Source organism: Leguminivora glycinivorella, chromosome 16 (assembly GCF_023078275.1).
Source record: "Leguminivora glycinivorella isolate SPB_JAAS2020 chromosome 16, LegGlyc_1.1, whole genome shotgun sequence".
NCBI lineage: Eukaryota > Metazoa > Arthropoda > Insecta > Lepidoptera > Tortricidae > Leguminivora > Leguminivora glycinivorella.
In genome coordinates, this window is record NC_062986.1 from 8,111,139 (window position 1) to 8,125,091 (window position 13,953).

Below are 13,953 nucleotides of genomic sequence, written 5' to 3' on the forward strand. Positions count from 1 at the left end.
CACGCTTAACAACCCGATAAAATTTGATCTTATTCTACACATGATCATAACCTGACACTTGACCGGTTTTTACATATAATTACCCGGGCACATTCGAGTTTATGATCCCGTTGCAACATAAACACTACAGGGTGCATTTTAAACGGGCATGCCTAGGGTTGTAAATAGAAAAAAAACCAAATGTTTTTTTTTCAGAATTGTGAAAAAAAACATGAAAAAAAACCGAGCACCTTGGTTTTTTTCTAAATATGGTTTTTTTTTCAGATGAACAAATAATACGACAATAACGGTTTTTCGTGAGTTGTAACGTGTTTCAATAACAATAACGTAAATTTTAATTCAATTAACGTTCAGTATACAAACTTTTATTGGGGAATCCCCGATGCTGCGTGTAGCGTGGAGAGGCAGTGGTGTTGCCAACAGTAAAAAGTGATAACTACCAACTACAGATTTCGTAAATGTTACTTTTATAAGACTAGAAATTAACGTTATTTGATTAAATTCGTTTAATAGTTAACGTTAAGTCTAAAAAACCGTATAAAAGTATTGACTACTTTCAAATTTTGAGATTTCGTACTTTAGAAAAAAAACATACTCCAGAAAAAAAACTGTTTTTTTTCACGGTTTTTTTTCATGTTTTTTTTCAAGCCAGAAAAAAAACCGTTTTTTTGCAACCCTAGGCATGCCATGTGAATGTTTCCGGGTTATGCTTATAATAAAATAATCCTAGTCTGTTAACATTTTTTTGATGAATACTTTTGCATGTTAAATTGTATCTTGTTATTTAATGCATGTTAATTATAAGATATTATGTAATGTTTTAAAAAGAAGTGGCCCGCCGAGTTTCTTGCCGGTTCCATAGTGGATGTGGATACCCCTCTCCCAACTGAGGAGGGACTGAAATCTTCTCGAGGCTGAGGCGTAGGGTTAGAGCCGGTGTAGCTTTATTTGACGTTCATATGCGCATAGTAATATGCCTACTTGAAAAATAACTTGAAAATAAATAAATAAATGAAAATAAATAAATCATAATGAAAAAAAATGCTTGTTAAAATTTGAATGTCCTCCTAGTATTTTATGTTTCAACGTGATTAATGAACAACAATAGTGCTACTGGGCGCATAGACAAGTGATCAACCGCTCATCGTCTCGCTATGATAGTTAGCTCACTACATATCACTCTTCGTTCGCCACGGAGCATCAGCAATAAATTACTTAGCCACTAAATTAAAACAACCTGATTTATGACCTTAATTGTTTTTGGAAAAAGTTCGCAGATTTTATACTTCTTCAACTTAACAAATTATAGCTACCTACAATACCTACATATTTTCAAGTGATGTTATATAAATTAATTGTATTTTTAGTTTTGCATAAAAAAATCCATTATTTTATAGGTAGGTATATTTATTTAAAATCTGTCATCTTTATTAGCAATACACGTGAAAAACATCAGTCAAAGTCAACATAAAAGAGAACACATTAAAAATAAACTATTATGTACCTAAACCTAACTTAACCTAAATATGTAGATATTAAATAACATATTACCTACACGATTAAAACATGCTCACAGCAACCACGCTGAATCGCGATGGACAACCTCTGCACCAGGAATGAGCCGGGGCATTTTTTTTTTCTTTTTATGAAATAGGCAGCAAACGAGCAGACGAGCCGCCTGATGGAAAGCAATCATCGCCGCCCATGGACATAAGCAACATCAGGGGAGTCAATTATGCGTTGCCGACCTTTAAGAACCCTAAATAAAAATACTTGAAGAACCCCATGTTATAGCGCAAGGGGAACACCTCAGAAGGTAGCTCATTCCACAACTTGCATGTTCTGATGGGCAAACACGAGCGAGAGGCCCGTTTGTTCTTGGTTTGACACGTATCCAGAAAGTTGAAGTATATTGTAGGAAATAGATATGGTCATACTAATATTTAGCTGTTTTGACAGGCTGTCCGTTTTCACATTATCCGATCCGATATCGGATGTCGGAAGGATTTCAATGGAAAAAATCCAAGATGGCGCCTGTATATTTTTTTTATGTATGGGATTTCGGTACGACATCCGATATTCGCATCGGATAATGTGAAAACGCACAAACGAAATAATGATTCAGGAATCTCCATGTTTAGTCAAAGTATCAAGTATCCCCACTAGGTATTAAGCGTCCGGCTTTAAAAACCATCCCGTATATTACAGATTATTGACAACACATGCAATTCCAAGCTTCAACAAACTATCGAAATTGAATAAATTATCATGCTGTAGAATCCGCTTTATTTTCAAATAATCTCATTTGCGACAATTGCGACGTTCCGTGCCTAAATAGTCCTTATGCTGCAATTGCAATAAGAACCTTTTTATCGGAATCTATGTTGGAATTTCAAGTGGAAATTAAGGACCTTATTGATGTTAGGCCCTTCTGTATAGGAAAGACACATTTGGTGAAAGTGTGATGTGCTCATTGGCTAGTGTTTCAGAAGATAGGTATTCAGTTATTTGCAATAAAGTTGATTGTGAATATTGTGTACCTACCTGTATACTGAGGTCATATGTTGACAGCAGAACGCTTATGTAGCTACATACCTATTTATTTATTTAAACTTTATTGCACAATAAAAAAAAAGAAGTACAAATGGCGGACTTAATGCCTTAAGGCATTCTCTACCAGTCAACCATAGGGCTAAACAGAAATTCGCGAATGTGGGTGCAGTAAGAAATAGTTATTTGTTATACAAGGGGGCAAAGTTGTATTTTAACGCCGAGTGTGAAATTGAAAAACGAGCAAGTGAAAGGATTCTATAGTTGAACCACGAGCGAAGCGAGTGGTTCGAGAATAGAATCCTGAACTTGCGAGTTTTTTAACACACGAGAAGTAAAATACATTTGCACCCGAGTGTAACACAAAACTTTTCCCCTCACTATAGCGAGGAAACTACAACGCAAAAAATGCGTTTATCACTGCTTCCAGTAGTTCCACAGGTGGCAAATCATCTTTATTACTAGATTCACCTACTTTTATCAATTTTAAAGCAGTTAATTTGACTTTATTCAAGGTCAAATTACTTTACCCACTAGTGGATAAAATGCGTTTTTACCCGCTGGTATTAAAGGACAAAACACGTGTTTCCGAGCTAGTGAGGGGAAAATAATTTAGAGAGCATGACAACTAGGAATAACTTAATATACAAATATAAACATTTATTCTGCAAGTAGGCCACAAGTGCTCTTATACCTACAAGTCAATAGGTTGCACGTTGCACAGCAGGGCTATGATGCTTGCAATTGTATCAATTATTTACGTTGATAAAGCATCCGTCAGCAGTTCTCAAAAAGTTTGTACATAGCCAAGTCAGAAAATTTTAATTGATCCTATTTTGTTACCAACATTTAGTAATATAAGATACTAGCTTTTCCCCGCGGCTTCGCTCGCGTTAAATTCGAAAATTTCGGAATGCTCCATAAAAACGTCAGTATCGGCCGGGATAAACTTTATATTTAAGATTTTAATAGAATTGTATAAGAAATTTTGCAATAGTGGACAGAAAGAAGTTGTTGTTTGACTAGAGTGAACCTATACCTACCTAAATTGTTTGTTACCTACCTTGTGTGCGATATGGACACTGTGGACAGCACTCATCTCAGGTTTCCTTAGTTACACTTAAAATAAGCATTTCCCTCGCATTTGTCGGACACAAATAAAGTGAGGATATTATGCTTATACCATATCATATGTTTGTTATGCGAACCTCTGTGCACGGTAGGTGTATGCTACGTAAATTAGCATATACATATCGTCACTACTTTTAAAAAATCTCGTATCTCACGCTGCTCCTCAAAGTTAAAACGCAGTAAGTCTATATGCATTCCATACATACTTACTACAATTTTCTTTTCAGTGACAGACGAAGATACAAGTTTTTTTAAAAGTAGTGACGATATATCGTTACAAGCTTACGGTGGGTTTTCTCAACCCTTTACTTTTCATTACCCCCGAGAATAGCATAGCTAAGTACCTACCTACAAAATGCCTATATTTGTGAGTGGTAAATAAATGTGGCCGTAAAATGAAAATTTGAAAATATGGGCGTAAAGGGGGTATCGGAAACTTTTTCTACTGATAGAGCGCTTATTTATAAAAATATAAAAGTAATATTGTCTTCGGTTACCGCGATAGTTACTCATGAAATAAGAGTTCGAAACGTCGGGATGTATTTTAAATTCATTATACGCGATTTAATCCGTTTCCATAGTTTTATTTCAATATAAAAGTACTTTTTTAATAACGCGCGTATAATAGATTTACATCAACATTAATAAATTATGGACTAGTTTTTGTTTTTAAGTAAGACACATCGCTTATAATATTTTAATGTCTCCGTTATAACTTCTGATAAAATCAGTGTCAGCAATTTTCCAGTTTATAAAGAGCAAGGACGTTAGTCCTACCTATCTGGTTAGGTGTATTTCATGTATGTACATAATTTAAAGCAATTAAATGACGTTTCGAAGAATATAAGATCCTAATTTATTAGTTGCAGATATTTTAACACATGATACTTTACATTAAAATAATTAACTTTAAATATAAATTAAGAAATCTTTTCATGTAACTTTTTTGATTTCATTTTCCCAACAAAAAAATTAATTATAATGTCGTCTAAAAAAAATCATCATGTGCATTATCACATGTCACAATAACACTGTCTGTCATGTCAACAATTGTTTGTTGTAAATGTCGTAAAGGTTCGGCGGGAAAACTGCACATGTCATTGAAGTGGCCAGTTACAGTTAAGTGGTACGTAAAAGAGGTACTAGAATCTGTTCAATGAGTTTTCATTTAATAATCACATAAACAGGGTGTTTTTACGTAGCAAATTTGTTTTTCCGTTTTCTCCAAAAAAAACATCGTAAAAGCTATAATGTTTCACGGTTTAATATACTCCAGAGACCGAGTACTATCAGCTGTAAAAATATCTGCATCTAATAAATTAGGACCTTATATATAAGTAAGTACCTACATAAACAAATACCCGCCCAAGAATGTAACATTAGTAGGTACTAAATAAACCTAACTCATATCAATTCTTACCTCTGCTTGAAGTCTTACTATAAGACGTTACCCAAGCAAGACGTTTATTTTAAAGATATCAGTGCATTTCATAATATGACCTTTTCGGTTTGAACTACGAAAACTGCTATAAAATTGAATGTTTATTTAAAACGTCGTATTGAACTTAGCAAGTATGCTGACGTCTAATGAATGTTTAACTCATTTTATAACGGAGTCCTAAAAAACCATAAGCGTTCATAGATTGAGAGATAATTACTTTACGCGGTGTTGGAGTTAAACGAAAGTTTGTAAGTACTTGTAAACTACTTAACTGTTTTGATCGTGGTCGAGTAATTTGTGTTTTTAACCGTCGCCTCATATCTCTCAAGAAGGACGGTTATCAAGTCGTCTGTATGTTTTTTTTTATTTTTTATGTTTGTTCCTCGGTATCTCCGTCGTTACTGGACCGATGTTGAAAAATTTTTTTTTGATGGAATGTATATGCATACAGATTGGTCCCATTTTTCTCAGAACCCAGTTCTGATGATGGGATCCTGGAGAAATCGAGGGAACTCCTCGAATCTGAAAGGCATACATATGGTGATTTTTGTGTTTTTAAAGGAACAGCATGCATTTAGGTACGGAACAGTGACATTTGGTGCAGTGGAACTGCTGATGATGGCCAGAACGGAACTCCTCAAATCTGAACGGCACGCTTATAGTGACTTTGGTATTTTTATAAGAACAGCATGCACTTTCGTCCAGAACAGTGACATTTGGTGCAGTGGAACTCCTGATGATGGTCCGAACCGAACTCCTCAAATCTGAACGGCACGCTTATAGTGACTTTGGTATTTTTATAAGAACAGCGTGCACGTTCGTCCAGAACAGTGACATTTGGTGCAGTGGAACTGCTGATGATGGCCAGAACCAAACTCCTCAAATCTGAACGGCACGCTTATAGTGACTTGGACATTTTTATAAGAACAGCATGCGCTTACGTCTAGAACAGTGACATTTGGTACAGTGGAACTGCTAATGATGGTCAGAACCGAACTCCTCAAATCTGAACGGCACGCTTATAGTGACTTTGGTATTTTTATAAGAACAGCATGCACTTACGTCCAGAACAGTGACATTTGGTGCAGTGGAACTGCTTATGATAGTCAGAACCAAACTCCTCAAATCTGAACGGCACACTCATAGTGACTTTGGTATTTTTGTAAGAAGTTATGTTTGTTAAGCATATTGAGTTTTCAAGTCAAAGCTTCGATTTCTTATAATATAATCGGATTCATGAGGAATTGAGGAAACTCCTCAAACCTTAACGTTATGCGTATATTCATTTGTGTTGCCATCTAATAATTAAAGCATTAAAAGCAGTTTTAAAAAATACTTACACATTTCTACATAATCCAACATTCGCAAGTAGCTTTCACCAGAACCCTAAAGGCGACGGTTTTTTTTTCTTAAAAATTATTAAATTAAATGTTATGAGTTTGTTCGGAAAGAGATGAGTCGTGGATCGTGGAATGTATGGGGCCCTTGCAGCAGCGGCTGGTCCATACAAGCCGATTCCTACCGGCTTGCCTAAAATCATTACTAATAAAGTACCTAATGTTATGGTAGGTTTTCTTTTTGCTCAGTGTTGCGTAGCAGAAATTTTCACCAGCCGCCACTGGGCCCTTGGGTCCTTGCCTACATATTACAATTTACTACCGGGTAAGTAAGACATTCCACTTAATTAAGTCACACGTTTTTATGGATGTCTTATAAATTTAATATTATACCTACGAATTGAATCATTGAACCTAGGTAACTTCCTTATTGATCCGAGGAGTTAGGTGTAAAATGTTGTAAACAACAATAAAAGTCATAACAGAATGAATGTTTACTCACCAGGTTCACTCTCATTTCATTTGAACCATATCAGTCCAATGTGGTAGTTTCGGAGACAGAACTAGGACACAAACACTGTATTCGGTCAAGCAAGTACCAAAAATACTAGTAATAACAAAACGAATTCAAAATTAGAACAATTTTTAAAAGAACGTTCTAAAATTTTCCCGCGCGTTTAACTTTTTCTGAAGAGTATTTTCAGCCAGCGTCAAACGCTTAGTTCGTTTTCGTTGCCGGTTGTATATTTTCGCGACGTGCACCGAGCGAGATGCGCGCAAGACGTGTGAAAATACCGTGTCGCGTACGCACGGGCTTGCATGTTCATGCTTGAGAGTTTAATCGATTTTTTTTCGTAGTTTATGAACAGTGAGACTGAAACATACCTGTGCGGAGATAAGAAACGTCAGTGTGGAATGTTTCATTCATGGTCTCATTGAGACCGACGCGACGTTTTTTGCCATTTTATACAAAAATGTAATTTTACCTTACCTAGGCAAGTAGACACGGTTCCGATCTATCTTAGTAGAGATGATTATAATTATTAAGTGTTTTGCTACACCCTTTTCATAGTCCACTTATACAAAAATATGTAAGGTGCATTGGGTAATTTCGAAAGTCGTATAAAACCACCATTATTTCCATTAAAGGAAGATATGCGAATAAGGTAAAGATAAAATATATCTGTCTATATCACTGCAGTTCACGTTTATACGTACCTTTCAGTGTAATTTACTAATTGTTAAATTTACTCGTATATCTACAAACTAGGTAGGTACTTTGATGTTTTCATCTTCAATTTCCGACAGCATTTTTTACCTAAATGCTTAAGACGATACGGTAGGGGTCAATTCTCCATACAAACGCTCTCGACTGTTTCCTCCCTGGTTTTTGAGGATAGATCAATGATTTTTTCGACACAGATTGTTATTATTTTTATCTGTGTCGGACCGTTTTGATTTTTTTGATATTCTGCTTTTTAAAGACTCTAGAGCCAATCAAAAATTTCCAAAAATGGCATTTTTCATTGTGGCGCAAAAAAAGGTTTGATACTCAAGATTGGTCACAATTAACCAAAAAAGTTAAACAGTCCGACATAGATTATTTCATTGTTATTCAGATTCTCAAATTTCGTTCCGATTGATTAAGTTTTGAAGGAGGAAAGAGTCGAGAGCGGAACCTCGATTTCAAAGATTTCTTTGAAATATCTTTTGACTGAGTTGTTCTTAATGGACAATTTTTTTTTTCGATAAATCTAGTTAATAACACTTGTATATTTAACTAAAATTCCCAAGTAGAAAGGGGGGCTCCTTTCCATTTTAGCATTTTCGCTACCGTATCCTCTTAATCGCTCATTATGTGCGTTATTGCAAAGTTTAAAGATAGGCTAGGCTAAGTTATTCACCAGGATATCATAATGAGCTAATAGGTATTACGTAAAAGGCTCGCCGTATTCGTTGCACGATATCTAAGTTGGTATGTACCTTAATGGGTGGGCGTGGTAGATGCAACCAAATTTCACTTCGTTATTTTCCGATACGACCTTGATAAAGGGAAAACACTTAATACAATAAAAACCGAGCGATTTTGATGGCTCAGTCTGAAGTGAAAGTCCGAATTTCATTATGTAGGTACCTAAGTAGGAACCTATCTTCATTCAAAATGAGTTTGCAGTTTGTCAAAATCTGACCCTATTCACTACGTGCGCGACTGGTGCTTCCCTATTGCGAATTTGCGCAAATCATCGCGCCGTCTAAGGCACGCCACAGACATTCTTAAAAATTCATAATCTTTAAAAAGACTTGTATGCAATCTGTCAGTTCAATCTGAAAAATTTGTCAGTTTGAACTGACAGGTTGCATACAAATATTTTTTAATATTATGATTTTTTTAAGACTGTCTGTGGCGTGCCTAAATGAGCATTTAGTATGTAGGTAAACTGTTGATATCGTTTTGTTTGAAAACATAACAAAAAAACAAAAGCAATTTTTTTCTTTAAACTTTTTAGGAAAAGGCCTGCAACGCAGCTTCAGTCCTGGTGTTTCGGGTGTCAAAGGGCAGCAGTGATCGCTTACCATCAGGCGACCTGCCTCATTTGCCTCCATCGCATAAAAAACGTAGGAACTAGAAGGTACTCGATAATAAGAGGAATTTCCTCCCACGAACGCTCCGGCTGTGGAATGAGCTCCCTGTCGAGGTATTCCCGATGAACTACAGTATGGGGTTCTTCAAAAAAGGAGTGTATAAGTTTCTAACGGGTTGTCAACGCGCATGTGACACCCCTTGAGTTGCAGGCGTCCATAGGTTACGGTGACCGCTCTCTCCATCAAGCGGGCCGTATACCTGTTTGCCACCGACGTGGTATATAAAAAAAAATTGCTCGTTATGATAGTATTGCGTGCGCGAGTTACATATTGTTACGCGCATTCTTTAAAATTACCCATTTTCGGCTCATGGGCGCAAACGACTATTATGTTACGGTTGTAGTAATAACGGTCCGAACTAGAGGTTACAAAGGTTAAAGTTGAAACTTGACCTTAGACCAGTTTCTTTGGAGTTAAATATTAAATCCGCTTTCCGTCACTTTTTTTTGTACTACGTCTAACGAACATACGGTACGCCTGGTGGTAAGCAGTCACCGTAGACTATTGAGCGCGTGCAACTGCAGATGTGTTACATATATGCCCGTTGTCTACAGTAAGTCCGTTTTCACATTCAATAATAATCTTGTTAATTATCAAATATTTAATAATTCTATAAATTAATTTGTGATATGATAATGTCTACCTACCTATATTTCTGACGATCTTAATATGTATTCATTTTTGTATTCGTTGTAATAAAAAACATGTAAAACTTATTAAGAAATAAATGAATCTGAATTATCCAATCCGATATCGGATGTCGGAACGATTTCAATGGAAAAAAATCAAGATAGCGCCTGAATCCGTACGCTCTGGTTATGTTGACCTTTACCTTTTTTGATTAGCATTCACGGCTCAGCCACGACATTGGTCTAAGCGCGGCAGCGGTGAGCGGCGTCCATACATTAGAGCGAGACACAGCGATGGGACTTTTCATTCGCACGTATGGCTGCCGCTTACCGCTGTCGCGCTTAGACCAATGTCGTGGCTGGGCCGTCAGACGTATATTTGGATGGGAACTAAGTACAAATTCATTAGCAATAATAACAACATCAATCAAACAATTACCTGGGATGACGAAATAAATATATTTGATTGATTGATTGAATGTTTGAACAGTAATGCAGCTACAATTGACTTTTACTCGTGTCTGTCATCCTCATATTCTAAGGGCCACTTGCACCAACGAAAAGAGGGTTAACCCACCATTTTATATAGAACTAGCTTTTACCCGCGGCTTCGCCCGCGTAATAAAAGTATTCATTAGGATTTTCATTTGGATCCGTAGGGACCGTAGGTTTCTCTGTAGGTATATTTATCTGCGATTATTTCGATTGCACATAATACTTTTGCTTGCAATGATTGTAGAAATATTACACATCGACCACAGCGTAGGTAATTCTATATACGCTGGGGAAACCTTTATAAACATCCCACATAGCCCGTATTTCGACACTATGATCGGTGGGTAAAAAGTACTTTTTTCTATTATCCCTTACAATTTTTTACATTTTGCTTATACTTATCGCAAACGTAATCTTCAAGCAAGCAAACAACGATCGTCTTAGAGCACATTGATTGTAAGAGACCGCCGACCGATTATCCGTATCCCGCTAACGATACCCATATTATCCGTATCCGTATCGCTATCGCTAACGCTATCGCTAACGCTATCGCTATCGCTATCCCTATCGCTATCCCTATCGCTATCCCTTTCCCTATCGCTATCCCTATCGCTATCCCTATTCCTATCCCTAACCCTTATCAAGATGTTTAATGATATAACACTTTAAGTTCTCGCGCTTTGTACACATATTTAAAGTAGAGCTCCTGGTCGTGACCGTGTTTCGTGTACCCGTAGCCGAATCTCCGTTGCCGTGTTACTCGGCAACGGAGATCCGCTCCGTTTGCTCCGTGTGATTCGGCTACGTGTAATTAAGATACGTAGCTACGTGTACACGGAGATACGTATCTTATTTATACGTAGATCGGATCCAGTCGTGACCGTGACGTTTAGTGTAGATTTTATGCGTGTCACTAAGACCCCCGAATGTAATGCAAGGGGCGAGTTTTTAATTTCAGTTTCCATATTTTTGCATTTTAAATAAAGTTTTAAGAGTGATCAAAAATAATAAGATGCAAATATTATGTTGGAGGCAAAAATAATAGACCAGTACAAATTGTAAAAGATGTGTATTATATCAAAAGAATTCGCGTATAATCAACATATAAAAAAATAGGTAAAATATTAATTTTCATTCACATGACACAGACTATAATTAATCAACTTTTTTTAAATAATCTAACATGTACAGTCAGCGTCTTATAGTTGGTAGTATCCGAAGTAGTCAAATAGTTTGTTATTTTTGCTTTCACTTAACTTCACAAACAATAGGAACACATGGTACTTAACAGGTAAATCCCAAAGCTACTTGAAGGTAATTATTATCAATGGCCCGCACACTATTGTTTGTTATCTTTATCTGCACGTGCAACTATTTCTTAGTATTTTCACCGACGAAAGACGGTTGTCCAGACAGTAATAATATTTATGAACAACAGTGTATATTATTATTTCACTTAAAATACTTTTAAATTGTTGCATTGGTCTACCTGTAGCATTTCTTACTAGGGAGTAAATATTAATTAGAGATATTAATATATTTATTTGGATGGACTTTCATATTCATCGACATCGCCAAGTAGGTACCTAGTACCTACCTGAGGTGCGATTTTTGATTCTCATCGGGTGGCTTATTTCGTACTAAATAGTCATCGGCTGCATATACAAAACAAGGCACCGGTGAGATTCAAAAATCCCACCAATACCACCTCTGGTTTTTTTTGTACAAACTCATAATGTCTGGTTATCAGAGAACAGAATAATACCAATATGTAATTACTTAAAAAAACATCTGGAATCAAATCAATGCAAAGACCACGAGTATAACACATAATGCGAAGGGTCCGTTCGACACAAGCTCTCTTTCAACAACCGAGCGGAGCGCAGCCGAAGCCGAGATTCGCGGGAACGTAGCCGAATCCAGAAACGGATACGTATCTTTGACGTGACCGTGTAGTACGGGATCTTAGCACCGCCGGTGCTAAGGCTACGTAGCTACGGTTCCGCGTGTAACACGTATATCACAAGCCCTAATTTAAAGTCACATACAGGTCGAACGCGATTAATTAACATTATTTTTACCTTTTTTCCCAACGTTTCGGCCAGGTTGCACTGGCCGTGGTCGCGGAAGACTGACGTCCCAGCAAAATGTCACCGGAGATGTAAACAACACAAAACTACCCGATATTAATTTATATAAATGTTCGGGGTAGACAAATAAATATAATCTACCCGCTTTTAGTTAATGTTTATTTCCCACCATGTTTATTTTAAAGGTAAAAATAATGTTAATTAATCGCGTTCGACCTGTATGTGACTTTAAATATATGTTTAATGATTTCTTATCAAGTGCTAAAATATAAAGTTTCATGGTTTTATCATTTAAAATTAAGAAATCCCATACAAACTTTCAACCTCTTTTTCAACCCCTTCATCCCTTTTTTTCGAAATAAAAAGTAGCCTATGTTCTGTCTCAGGGTCTAAAGATTGTCTGTTCCAAATTTCATCAAAATCGGTTGCGTGGTTTAAGCGGGAAAGCGTAACAGACAGACAGACAGACAGACAGACAGACAGACAGAGTTACTTTCGCATTTATAATATTACTAGCTTTTACCCGCGGCTTCGCCCGCGTAATAAAAGTATTCATTAAGATTTTCATTTGGATCCGTAGGGACCGTAGGTTTCTCTGTAGGTATATTTATCTGCGATTATTTCGATTGCACATAATACTTTTGCTTGCAATGATTGTAGAAATATTACACATCGACCACAGCGTAGGTAATTCTATATACGCTGGGGAAACCTTTATAAACATCCCACATAGCCCGTATTTCGACACTATGATCGGTGGGTAAAAAGTACTTTTTTCTATTATCCCTTACAATTTTTTACATTTTGCTTATACTTATCGCAAACGTAATCTTCAAGCAAGCAAACAACGATCGTCTTAGAGCACATTGATTGTAAGAGACCGCCGACCGATTATCCGTATCCCTCTAACGATACCCATATTATCCGTATCCGTATCCGTATCCGTATCCGTATCCGTATCGTATCGCGTATCCCTATCGCTATCGCTAACGCTATCGCTATCGCTATCGCTATCGCTATCGCTATCGCTATCCCTATCGCTATCGCTATCCCTATCGCTATCCCTATCGCTTTCCCTATCGCTATCAATATCGCTATCCCTATCCCTATCCCTATCCCTTATCAAGATGTTTAATGATATAACACTTTAAGTTCTCGCGCTTTGTACACATATTTAAAGTCACATACAGGTCGAACGCGATTAATTAACATTATTTTTACCTTTTTTCCCAACGTTTCGGCCAGGTTGCACTGGCCGTGGTCGCGGAAGACTGACGTCGCAGCAAAATGTCACCGGAGATGTAAACAACACAAAACTACCCGATATTATAATTTATATAAATGTTCGGGGTAGACAAATAAATATAATCTACCCGCTTTTAGTTAATGTTTATTTCCCACCATGTTTATTTTAAAGGTAAAAATAATGTTAATTAATCGCGTTCGACCTGTATGTGACTTTAAATATATGTTTAATGATTTCTTATCAAGTGCTAAAATATAAAGTTTCATGGTTTTATCATTTAAAATTAAGAAATCCCATACAAACTTTCAACCTCTCTTTTTCAACCCCTTCATCCCTTTTTTTCGAAATAAAAAGTAGCCTATGTTCTGTCTCAGGGTCTAAAGATTGTCTG

General features: G+C 36.6%; 1 protein-coding gene across 1 annotated transcript in view; it reads right to left on the minus strand.

Moving 5' to 3' along the window:
• Positions 1-7,091, minus strand: part of LOC125234640 — a 95,892-nt gene extending 88,801 nt beyond the window's left edge. The window contains exon 1 of the mRNA XM_048140969.1: positions 6,962-7,091. The gene's annotated coding sequence lies outside the window, so the exon portion shown is untranslated. The remainder of the gene's footprint in view (positions 1-6,961) is intronic.
• Positions 7,092-13,953: the final 6,862 nt, after the last annotated feature.